The sequence below is a fragment of the Cupressus sempervirens genome, chromosome 5, assembly GCF_028749045.1.
Source record: "Cupressus sempervirens isolate cs-2001-9-10 chromosome 5, ASM2874904v1, whole genome shotgun sequence".
In the NCBI taxonomy this organism is placed as follows: Eukaryota; Viridiplantae; Streptophyta; class Pinopsida; order Cupressales; family Cupressaceae; genus Cupressus; species Cupressus sempervirens.
In genome coordinates, this window is record NC_143122.1 from 762,842,558 (window position 1) to 762,855,881 (window position 13,324).

Genomic DNA, 13,324 nt, shown 5'->3' on the forward strand with positions numbered 1-13,324 from the left:
TATTAAACATTATAGTTGTACATGTTATGTGGTGTTATTAGATTAATGCATTTGAGAAAAATAATGTGTAAAAGAAATACCCATATCTTATTTCATCCTTGGGACTGCGAACACAAAAAAAAACTTCTAGATATCCTACTATATTTATGATAAATAGTTAAAAAAATAGTTACTCTCTTTGGGATCTGCTCTATATTAAAATGTTAGCCATCCTTTGCTAGAAGAGTTGTCTTCAATCAACTTATTTCAAGAGCACCCAAATAAAACTACAACATTTGTGTATGAATACCAACTTGCAATCTATTTGTTAAGTCAAAACTAATGTATGCATAACATCTTTTAGAGAGGAGAAAGAATGTAACAACTTAAGCTATCAATCTCAAATTGTAATATATCCTTGTATCCCATTTGACATATTAAAGGAAATGAACAAGTTAAATAAACCTACAAGAACTTCTAAAATAAGGAATTAAAAATATACAAATTAATCCTTGAACCAAAATTACGTAATTTCAATGGTCAGCAAAATCCAATACATGATAAAATACATTACCTATAAAACTCAAGAATGTTAAAGAAAATGAAGTAATCAATAAACCTACTAGAGCTTAAAAATCAGGCAAACCAAAAAATATATTAAACCCTCAATTAGAATTACTAAATAATAATGGTACACAAACTTCACTACTTGATTAAATACACTACCTTTAAAACTCAAAAATATTTAAGAAAATGAACAAGCTCAACAAAAATACTAGAACTTCGACAAAAAGGAATCCAAAAAAATATGTTAAACCCTAAACCAAAATTAGTTAATTTCTATGATAAGTAACTTTACCACTTGATTAAATACATTACCAATAAAACTTAAGAAGTTGACAATTTAGTTTACTATTGGAAATAATTTTGTTAAATGTTGTTGAACTGCATTTAGGAAAAACCTAGAGAGAAGTAAAATTCCAATGAACACCCAATAACCTATATAAACATTCATCCTATAGTTGTTCATCAATTGAACTCTATAATAAACACATTTTACTATATACATATATTTTATAAACCTATACTATCAAATGAACATTTTTTAATCACAACATAATATCAAGACATTTACAACATTATTTTTTGTGATTTATGTTTTTAAACTACACAATATTTTGATGAAAAGAAAGTCCTTAACAAGGAGATTTTATAATCCTTTTATTGATAAGAATATATATAAACTAAAGGGGTGTCTCCAGTACTTTCCCAACAACACACCCATGGGCAAGCGTGGCTAAACTAATTGCCCTTGGGGCACACATACATACTTGTAATTTATAAGATAGGATAAGTTAATATATACTTAGTAATGTCCAACATGAGGGACTAGGTGTGAGGAAATTGTAATTTATAAGATAGGATAAGTTAAGATAAACTTAGTAATCTCCAACATGAGGGACTAGGTGTGAGGAAAAGATTAACTCATTCCTTGAGAACACAGAGAAGTCAATCACTTGGTTAGTTGTTTTGGAAATATGGGCTGCTTGTAGAGAAGTTGTTGGTGATCTAGGAAGCATGATATAAGCAACTTCTCATCTCACCTGCAAATAAATATCACTTCATCAATCCTTTAACTCTAAATTTACCTTCATACATTTCACTACAAGAATATTACAATTAACAAGAATAAAGCGAACCAAAACATTCATTCCCAAGAAAATCCAATTAAATATATTGAACCATTAAATTACCTCCATTGTCAAACATGTGATGCCCACAAGTGTCATCTTTATAAAAGCATCAACAATAACTTCAATTGTAGAGGGGAATAATATTAATGGTGCATGAAACTATTTGATAGAATGTCTTAATAGGATGTTGCCAGAAGTCCATTTAGATAGAGGGTGCCTAAGGCAAGGGTTCTATGACAAGGACTTGGCTCTATTTTTCAGGAAAGGGAGGTCCCATGACAACATTTTTTAAGGGCAAAAAGATTATTTGGAATCTTTTCCTTCAAAATAGGAGCCCCTACCTTTTCACCCTCTCAATTTGAGTGGGTTAAAAAGGGGTGGGGCTGGAAATAGATCCATTAATTTAGGAAAAAAATTCTGCCACATGTCAACAATATTCTCAACTTTTTTATTTTTATTATAAAAATATTTTTAATTTAAAGTTTCCCAACTTCCTTAAATTTAGGAGTTGAATTTTTTAATTTGCAACATACTATATATTTGATGGGACAACTCACCTTTAAACATTTCTAAAAAATCTCACTCGCCATAGCTTATTTTTAAGGAAGCCCACCCCATCCTAAGGGTAAATAACCAGGGTTTCATGAGTTGTTGGTGGCATTTGCTTGTCCAATATTGACCATAAGATTGGAAAGGCAAAAATTTATGTGACTATTGAATCAAAACTACTATTCAAAGATTATATAGCTTTCAAATTATACTCAAAATATATGAAGTGGTCCAAGCCATATGAATTCCTTAAGTATTATAGAGAACCATTTATTAGTAATTCAGTTGTAAGAAATAGAATAGGCCATCTTGCTTGACAAACAGGAAAAAAGGCTGATAGATTATCCACCATGTTTTTGCTATCAAAGTTTGTCCTTTGATTATAACAATCCACTTATATTTGTAGCTTAAATTTAGCAGAGAACAAACTACTACATGCAACTAATTTTCCTATTAACAAGAGTATGGAAATGAATGAGATGCACTGTCTAAATATTCTCTGTCAAAGAGCACAACAAAGCCTTCTGATCAATAGTCTTCATAATATGTAGGTAAAGACAATTCCAAGAAAAATCGAAAAGGGTTTCTCACACAAAGGACAATGTTGTAAAGAAAACAACTTGATATCACTCAATTTCCCTAAGATTTGGCTTTTGTTTCATAGCTAAGAAAAGCTTACTGCCTCAATCAACATAGAGGCCAGTAAAATTATACAGATCAAACATTCTCCCACTCCTAGTGTAGTGATGGAAAATGACTGATTAACTGGATGACAACTCTCAATCTAGAAAGCTCAATGTTTTAGTAGTTAAAAAATCTCATAGGCCTTCCATTGCTTAAACTACCAATAGAATAAGCCTATCTTCCTGTCTCGGTGGATGAACACCTACACAAAACAAGGACATTTCTTGTCCAATAATCATGCTCTGTTGTCTATAGAAGATGAAGTGGACAGTAAGCTCGGCCAGAAAACTAACTTTGGCAGAGTAGAAGATTTGAAAGTTTCAAGAAGACAATTCTATATAATTGAGAAATGCTTCCACATTTGTTGTTCCATTGATGTACATACAATTCTATAATGCCCAGGTTCATAGATACGTTTATTAGCTCATTCAGAACTTATAATTTGCTTTTTGTACTTCTCAGAGGCTAATTACATTTTATTGATTTTCTTTGGGCAGGTCCACCTTGGGTATATTTCAATCAATTGCCATCTATTCTTTTGCCATGTCAGAAACTATGTGAATTTGTTGACTTCACAGAACATAGTACTTTGGATTAGTACCATCAATCACAGCATTACAGAAGCATAAAGTTTGATTCTCATAAGCTAATTATCTAATATGATTGTGGAGGGTGTACTAATCTGTCAACTTAGATTTATCGTTTGTTGAATTTATGAAATTCAGATGAGGCAGATTTGTTCCTTAAAGATAATTGTGAGCTTTACTTTACATTAAAATTATATGTATCATAACCAAATAAAAGGTTAACTATTTATCAATCTTTATGAATGCTAATCTATGATCAGTTAAACGTAAAAAATAAATTAGATAAAGCATATTAGCTCAATCCATATGCTATTAAAATAATTTAAGATGTTCTTAATGTGTTTCTATGTGGTTAGCTTAGTTTCTGCTGAATTACATTTCTCTACCAGTTGGCTTATGGCTGTAAGTTGACTGAGCGCCTTGACTGGTGTTTCTTTTGTGCACACATGCTACCACAGTCACTGAGCTTTTTGCTACTTCCTTATTCAGTAGTACTTTTGAGAGATTTCAAGGTCTTTCTTTCGTCATCTAAAGATTACTAGCGTCATTGGCATCAGAGATAAAAAGTGGGAAGTGTTTATGAGCATAGGGTTCCACAATTTCATGCTTGAAGTTGAACAGATGGACTCATTTGGCAGAGTATAACCTTCATGATATTGTATGAATGCTTCCAATGTAGGCACACTGCCAATTGATATCGGCCAAATTTCCCCAACTATGAATCTTCCATTGTTAAAGCATGTCAAAAAACCAAGGCAACCAGTAGAAAAACAATCAATACAAATTTTCTTGTATTTAGAACTTTCAGCTATTGTATGCCATGCAAATTAGTGCAGGAGTTTATCTCTGTATCTTGCACATGCACATGACTTTTCTCTTCTACTCTCATCATTTTTCACTAAATAAGATGATCCCATAACGCTTGAAACAATTTTGTGTTTAACATGTGGGGTTGATATTTTACAACATGTGAAAAACATCTGTAGGGAAGAGCTATCCTAGATTGGGTTTCATATCATGACAACACCTTAGTTACTGGTTCAGATGCATGTACGAGAACTCTGTACATGGATGCATGAGTGAATATACCAAAAGCAAAAGATAATATTGAATGTCAATTGATATTCCAAAAATATATCATCTTGTACAAGAAAATTCCCATTGACCACCAGTACGCATCCAAGCACATTGGTGTGTTCATCCGTGTCTGATACAGAGGGCCCAAAACACGTCTAGTAATTAAGGACAACATCCATAGCATTATAGGAAGGTTAATCATCTGGTGGCGAAAATAAGTTCATAATCCTTTTTATATTTCTTGAATTAGAAATAGCGCAAGAGATGAGCTAAACTGTCATATCATATTATTCTGACTAAGAATCATATATGACTGTTAGTATCTTTTGGTCCACTTTGGTACAATAGCAGATTCTGGTCAAGTCTAAAGGAATGGTATACACAAGAAAAACTTAAAAAAATTAGTAACCCAAAATGGGGGTAAAAACAGTCTAAATTCTAAAACTTAGGCACATATACGAACTGAATACGATTTTTAATCATTCATGTGAATGTGAGAAATATATTAAAATTTAATTTAATACTCACAAACCTAAACCTAAAATTTTACTCGGCAGTTAAAAGTTGCTTGACACATGAAGGTGCCGAGTGCCAATTTTACTTGACACATGAAGGTGCCGAGTGACAGATTGCTTGGCACTTGATGGTGCCGAGTAGTAGGTTGCTCGACACTTGATGGTGCTGAGTGACAGGCAACAGGTGCCGAGTTAGCTCGGCACTCAAAGAAATAATACTCGGCAACAATGGATGCCGAGTAAGCTCGGCTCCAGAGGAAATGCTCGGCAACAATAGATGCCGAGTGAGCTTGGCTCCAACTAAGAAAGAGGATGCCGAGTGTTCTGTTCAACTAAAAAATTATAACTTAAGGAATTCCAACATGAATGCTTTCACCATTAAAACTAGAGAGCCAAAGCTTTAAGCTTTCAAACAAATTACTCAAATGCAACATACAAGGGAAGAGCAATGGATTCAAGTATGCCTGCTTGCCTTCTATTCAATCTTTGATTAAACTATTACAAAATCTGGGAGCATTCGGCTTCAACCAGAAAACCCTAAAATAACCCTAAACTGGTAAAACTTCAAACTTCAATAAACTTTAAACTTGTAACTCTAATGGCTGCATACAATGGTGCCTGGAGCAATCACTACTTCAACAAGACAAATCCAAACAATGACTTACAGAGAGAACAAGGGAAACATGTGCAACTGCAAGTACAAACTTCTTTTCTTCTTCCTTCTTCTGCTCTGCTCTCCTCTGCAACTTTTGATCTGCTTGATTTGCTTGAACTTACTAAATGAATGAATAATCATTCCTTTTGTCGCATTCCATTTTCCCCCTCTTTTTCTGATTTGAAAATCTCACCTACCCGTATTAATGTTTCTATCTGTTCTGGACGTCAGGGGTGTAGGTGAGCATTTGGCTCGAGGGAGAAAATGTACGCTGCATTTAAATATTCCAACAGTGAACTCATCAAGCACTTCAGTAACTTTAGCACCTTTTGTTTGAGTAAATCAACAGGCATCCACGTGGTAAACTTTTAAAACATTACAAATGTCTCAAAACCTGGAAACCATAAATTGGGATTTCAATCTTTACCTGTAGCCAAGTAAAATCCCATCCTTGTATTCCATTTGAAATATTAAACAAAGGAATAAAACCAACAAATCTATCATAGTTCCGAAAGCAAAGAATCCAAATTAATATTACACGTTGAACAAAAAAAGAAAAAGAAAAACTTCACTACTTATAAAACACATTAAAAATATAGATTAGTTAGTTGATACTTTGGCCTTACTAGTGTAGATGAGTTTACGGTTCCATAAAATATTTGAAAGCAAATAAACAATACAATGCTGTGACAGATAAACACAGAATGGGGAATGGGGCATCTATAGACACATAGACACATTTGAAGCCCAATAGTGCATTGCAGCTATATGTTCTATGAGGTTAGTGATCTACTGAACTGTACTAGTAGAGACAAACATGCAAAGAAGTAGAAGTTCAGAAAACCCCCCAATAAGCTTATACATTAGCTTATTCCTAGCATAGTTGAAAAACTCAGATTTCACAAAACCTCACAGAGGCCTTAAAAAAATCAACTGGCAAAAATTCAGAGGAACTCAGCCAAAAAAATTGGAACTTAAAAAATTGCTTAAATATAATGTAATTATTTTTGGAAATATTCAATGCAGAGAAAACACTAGGCAAAAATTCGGAGAAACTTAGCCAAAAACATGCAACTTAAAAAATTACTTAAATTTAATGTAATTAATTTTTGCAATATTCAATTCAGAGATGCATTTAATGAGTTAATGAATGAGAAAACAAGAGAATCAAGCTGAGTCTAAGTATATCTAAATATAAAATGGATACAAAATGTCAGCTTCATGTGGAATGTTGATTGGCTGGTAGCTCGATAGTTTGAAGCAAAATTTAAATAACAAATCGTCTTTGATGTATAAGTGCAACATTAAAATAGTTTGCATCTTCCTCTTCCCACTTCTACTCAAAACTACTGAGGTAGAGGGTCTAGTCCTAGTCCACTATGTTTCTGCCTCCTCACTCGGCGCGACTAGCTATGGCTCGACATTTATCCTAGACATAATGTTGTTAAATCTTGTTCATTAGACTCTAAACAATTTTGAGTACTTAGGAAATGTCATTATTGAGGTTCTATAAACCTACATAAATTCTTCCCCATCACTTGAATTGAGTAAAGTGGGTATAAAAACATCAACTCAATTCGATGTGATTTCCTTGTCAATTTATTATTTTGTTTTTGAATTTGAAAGTGGGGGTCACCAACAAGACCTTTGGAATCTTTATTTTTTGAACATTTTTCTCTAAACATTGACATGTTTTAAATGTCTTCAAATATACTTCAAAGAGACTAAAATCCTTGCAAATGACCTTGCATAGGCTTGGAAGGCTTTTCATCTCTTGAGAAACAACCAAATGCAAACAAAATGATTATTTTAGCTTTTCCATGTTGGCAGGAGACTTATGTTTCCACAGTCAAGTTTTTAAACTGGATGAGCTTTTGACTCGAACTCGCCAAGTTTTTGTGATAGATATTGCACTATATCTATTAAATCCCTATCAAAAGAGTAGATCTTTGCCCTTGCTCTTACTTCTTGATCACTAGAATCAATGGGATCATCTTAGGAATGCAGACTCTTCTAATGGGGATTTAGATGTATAGTCATCTCGTCCAAATCAGAAATATTGCAAAACCAAAGAGAGCAAGACTAGTAATAGTAGATCCAAGACCAGTACCTCACATGTTCTATACCCAATGATCATTTAAAAAATATGTCCCCGTTAGAATTAATTTTGAATCTTATATTTAAATAAGTAATTACTAATAAGGTGTACTTGTGTTTTTCTTAGAATACTCCTAGTCATGACCCCTATCTACAACCCATAGAGAGAATAGGCCTATTATTATAAGGTGCCTATATATATTAGAGCTTCTTGTGATAGCAATGGGTTCAAATCAAAACTTATCTCTAGTAGAATTTCCAAGGCATGAAACGAAGTAGTACCAACTATGATTTCTCGGTAGGTCGAGTACACCCTTGATGGAGAGCGAGTTCATAATCCAATGTGATGTGCCTCTACATGCATGGAAAGGACAATATTGCATGGATAAATGACAATACTATTTTCTACCTAGGCATCCTATGTTCCTCTTAAGAAATACAAATGACAACTGACATATGGGGGGGCTTATCTAAATCCATGGATCAAATCCCTTTTAGTCAAGTGCACTAATCTATCTAGGGTCCCCAAAGGTCTGGGGCTCATATATAGAGAGCACTAAAGATATTGATGCATCTTATTCATATTACAATTATTCTACTACAATAGATGGTCCACCTTATATTGTTGATGTTATTATAGCTATGGTTGGATTCCTTCAGCCTAACATAGATAACATAAATGTTGTGATACTATATAAGTATTGTAACATAATAATTATATTGTATAATTATTATATATTTATAAGGTTAGAGCCTACAATACAATGGTAACTTGTGAGCCTCTCATGTGGGAGGCCTTGGGTTTGATCCTACTCAATCTTAATACATAAAAATAATTAATTACAAAAAATAATAATAACTAATCTAGGCTTTGGCCCAGTACCGATCAAACAATTATTATATTATTGTATTATATAATAACTATTATATTAATAATATAATAACTGTTACCACTTAGAAGAGTAGTGTCCTCGGTGAAGGGGAACCAAAAAGTTATAAAGGAAGATTAATCTCCCTCACTTGAATGATTAAATGTATACAAACATTCGAAATTAGTGTGTAGTTCTCAAGGGTGACAATTGGGTATTGCCTATGGTTGGGAGGGTAAATCTGTGCCTGTAGTTAAATGAGCACATAAAAACAACATAGTATTGTAGTAGATTCCCTACTAGCTTTTGAGGCCACAATATTATTAGATCCTAGAGAAAAACCCTTCTCATGGTACCTTCTCCCAAACTCCACCAAAAACTGCCTTTACACCTAAAGAATGGCCTTAAGTAGGAGAAAAACCCTTCTCACTGTACCTTGTCCAAACTCCACCACAAACTGTCTTTACACCTAAAGAATGGGCCTTATGTAGCATGTCTTAGGTTTAGAGTTAGGAATACAATTTACATTTGAACATTGGCGGCCAACTCTAAAAAAGAGGTTTTAGAATTCAAATTAGAAGTCGGTGCAAAAAATAAAAGGTTCTAGAAAAAGTATTCCAACTTCTAGGAAACATAACTTTTGATCCGGGACTTTGATTGATGAATTGTTTACATTTCCAGAAAGATATATGAGCACTCTATAGCTCTATGGGAAACCTAAGGCCATCCAATTTTTTTGGGGGCTGCACAAGGCTCTTTAGTGCCTTAAATTTGACTCCAATGCATTTCTCTAGGTTTGCAAACAACTAAAAACTGCAATAACTTTCAAATAGTGAAACCTTTTGACCTGATTCTTTTTCTAGAGCACTTGAAATTTCATTTACAAACTTGCCTCCAACTTACACCCTCTAATTCTTCATAATTATGGCTCTATAACAAAATAACACATTTTCTACATTTGTATGTATCCTAAGGTGTGCCAAAATGCTAACCTAGAAAAACAACAATGGAAATTTGATAGTTGAAATCTTTATTTTGCCCAAATGGGTATCCAAAAATGCAAGCACATTAACAAAAACTAACACTAACCATATTTTTGGGTCATAGAGGATTACCCTTATAGTATTGGATGCTCCTACATCAAGTGATCCCCCAAACTATGGCAGAGATGACATGTATATTATATCACAACTCCATAAGCATGCATTCAACAATAATAAATAGTCTCCATTCTTGCAAATTATATCAAATATGAGATGCTGAATCTTCTTCACAATTTGGTCACCAAATTAAGTACAATCATAATCCTTGAACGAGATTGTCACTGGTACAATCCATTGGTAGAGAACAACCAATTCACACTACAAACTATTTAAAAGAATTCCTATTTCTTCCATCTTTCAATTACTGAAACCCTAGCCACAAAATCTTTCACATGTTCACCATATCAAATGCATATTATTATTATTTTTGGCATTAAATACCTTTATAATTCTCAAATGCAAATTTAGCTTGAATATTCCAATTTCCAACACACACTTCACAAAACTTACATATATGGCTCTTTGGTTGCAAAGTTCGAAATATAGTATTTTTTTGTATCTCCCACCAAGAGCAACTTTAAGTTATAATTTAAAATTGACATTATTAATTTAAACTCCCACATTGCTCTGAAAATGATTTTTCATTAATATAATCATATTTTGAAACACAAGGTCCTTGTTTCATGTGTGCATGATTTAAAACTTCTCATCTCAATTCCAACGAGCTATTAGACTAGGGTACTCATTAAACAATTGCCATAGAAATAGCAACCTTAGTGCACATAATTAAATTATAACCGATAATGCATTTGAGTTTGTGAGATTGGCCCAACCACATCGAAAGTGAAATACTACTGCACAAGAGTGATTGTGATGATAAAATATGATGAACGATCCCAACAATGTGACTTTCTAAAATAGACACTCTCTCCAAGAATCTTGGAACCCAATCCGAGAGTTCGAAATAACACTTGAAAGCATCATACAACTCCTAAATTCCTTGGGAATGCGTCCCCGCCCAAAAAGCCTAGGTTTTTGAGAGGGGGATGTCCCTAGGATGAGGGGATGAGTATGTGACATTCCTCCTGTTGGTTTCGAAAACCACAGATTGGAATCCTACGATTCTTTCCAACTTGATGCTAGGATATCCAACTAGTTATGGCCAACTTGACAGAATTGAAAAATGTAGTTCGAGTTCCTTGCACTTTTGGCTTTGCAAAACCAAGGTAAGTGTACCCAATCCTCAAAAAAACACTTGAGTCCAAGACACTTATAGCAGATCGATTAGAATGCGAATGTATTGAAAGTTTCCCAAACAACAAGGATTATAAAAAACTTCAAACTTGCAATTTATGAATTAAGAATAATAAATGAATACATGAATATTTTCAAAATAAGAATAAGTATAGATTAATGCAACAAATAAATATAATAGTTCTTCAAAGGGAAGATATGAAACAATTGCTAGCATATGGATTGCGAATTATAAAAAATATAAAGACCAGTGCCCAAGGGTGGTAGAGTCAGTATTATAAGTTTTAAAAATACAACTTTATAAAATTCTAAGCACATTAATTATAAACAATTTAGTAATCAAGATGCGACAGATCAAATATATTGTAATGTCCCCATTTTAGCAGTTGACCAAGTGTGTGTGCGTTAGCCTTGTTCTACATGGTCCCGAGGGCTAACGAAGGGTTTAATGGGATCTTGGAGTGTTTTGGCCTAGTCATTTCCAGTTTGGGCCAAAACGAAGTTGATTTACTCAGTTTCAGGCATACTTACTATTTTTAGTAAGTCGGCAGGACACAGTGCAGGTCAATTTTGGTGATTGGATTCGATACTCCTCGGTGAGAGCTTTCCGATGAGCTATCACTCGCATTATTCGGAGTTCGATTGCTAATACATTTTAATGCCTGAAGTTTTATTAAAGTAATGTCTAATTTAATTGTAAAATATTAAAGTGTTACTTTAATATTTATTTTATGGTGATGTGTACCCAAGGGAGACATAAGGGGTATTTTAATATATGTTTTATATTACACATCTTTTATCCCACATTGCCCATATGAGTTGAGCGGACCCGTGGGAATAGAATAAAAGGAAGCATCTGTGGCTTCATTAGGCAGGTTGAATATGAGAAGAAATTGGTATGTGAGTTGCAGCTCAGTTCTTGGCATTTGAGGACGTCTATCCTCTCTTGTAACATTCTAGACGTCATTCCCTTGGGGTTTGGCCTTTGGAATTCTTTGTTTTTGGCTTCATTATGAGGCAGTTTAGTTGCATTTCCGGCTACAGGCAGATTTGGTATTTTGCTCATATCTTCTTCACTACTTGTCCGACGCTTATGCCGCTTTGAGGGAATGGTATTACGAAGGTAGTGGACTGATTGAAGGACAAAGTATTGTAGCAGCAAGTTCATAAGCATGGGCTGGAGTATTATGACAATATTGCTGAAGTAATTAGTGAGTTGATAAATCTGCCATGCATTTGGTTTTATGAATTCTGAAAATAACATTTTATTAGCAGCAGTTCATTTCCACTTTGCATATTATTGTAGTTCCTTTCTTGTTTATGTTGTATGATACCAATTCCATGCATGAAACACAACAAACAAATAAACGTTTGATTTCCGGAGTTATAAGGGGTTTTAAGAAGTTGAATGCAAACTGTTTGACATAATTCCTTTCAGCAATTTGGTTTAGTTTTTTGGGACATCCAGGGGTGCCCATTACATATATGGATGCAATTTTAAAATAGTCTATAATGTACTTTAACTCTTGTGGTTCAGAGACAAACTAGACATAGATTCGGAAACAGTTAGATATTTCTCAATATCTATGATGTTCAATTTTAAAATGCTATAATTGATCCTGTCCACTTATCTATCATATAAATTATTTATAAAAATAAAATAAAAATTATAAAGGATGAAACTATATAATATTTTAACTCTAAAGCTTCATGCAAATAAAATAAATATTTCTTACTAATCATGCCTGAAATAAAATTGCACTAGAGGCACTCCTTACAGATGATCCATCCAATACAGTTTGGCTACAAAATCACATAAGAATTTATTCAATAATCCACAATCCATGGGCTTAGTTCAAAAATTCATTCATTTTCCAATGAAAGAATATAATACATCAAATGTGCATGTATAATTGGAAATATAAAATTTAGGGAATTGAATTGTCCATTTTAATCTCTTACATCTCATATTTATAACAAGAAAATAGATGTGAGTCCCTTCTCGAAACAACATGCCCCTCCTTAACAAATAACTAACTCTTTCAAGCTTTAATATAGCCTATATTAGCAATTTTTTATAATTTTGTCTTATGCTCTACATACTTTCTTCAAATGGTTCGCTCAATATTGAAACAGGTTTCGAACTCCATACCTAGATTGCCTCCCTCTGCATATCCATGACGTGTTACAACATGTCCTCTCCAGTGATTCACGTGACTTCATCTTCCTACGTACATAATCTAGGCAATAGCTTGTGTATGTTCATATCCTCAGAGGTCAGATCTCCACCCAAAGAATCATGTGCTCTAAAATGAATTCTT

At 33.5% G+C, this 13,324-nt stretch overlaps 1 long non-coding RNA gene across 1 annotated transcript in view; it reads right to left on the reverse strand.

Moving 5' to 3' along the window:
• Positions 1 to 1,047: 1,047 nt before the first annotated feature.
• LOC149558144 (uncharacterized) overlaps positions 1,048 to 13,324 on the reverse strand; it is a 54,525-nt gene continuing 42,248 nt past the window's right edge. Inside the window, exon 6 of the long non-coding RNA XR_016352439.1 lies at positions 1,048 to 1,583. This is a non-coding gene — a long non-coding RNA (uncharacterized LOC149558144). The remainder of the gene's footprint in view (positions 1,584 to 13,324) is intronic.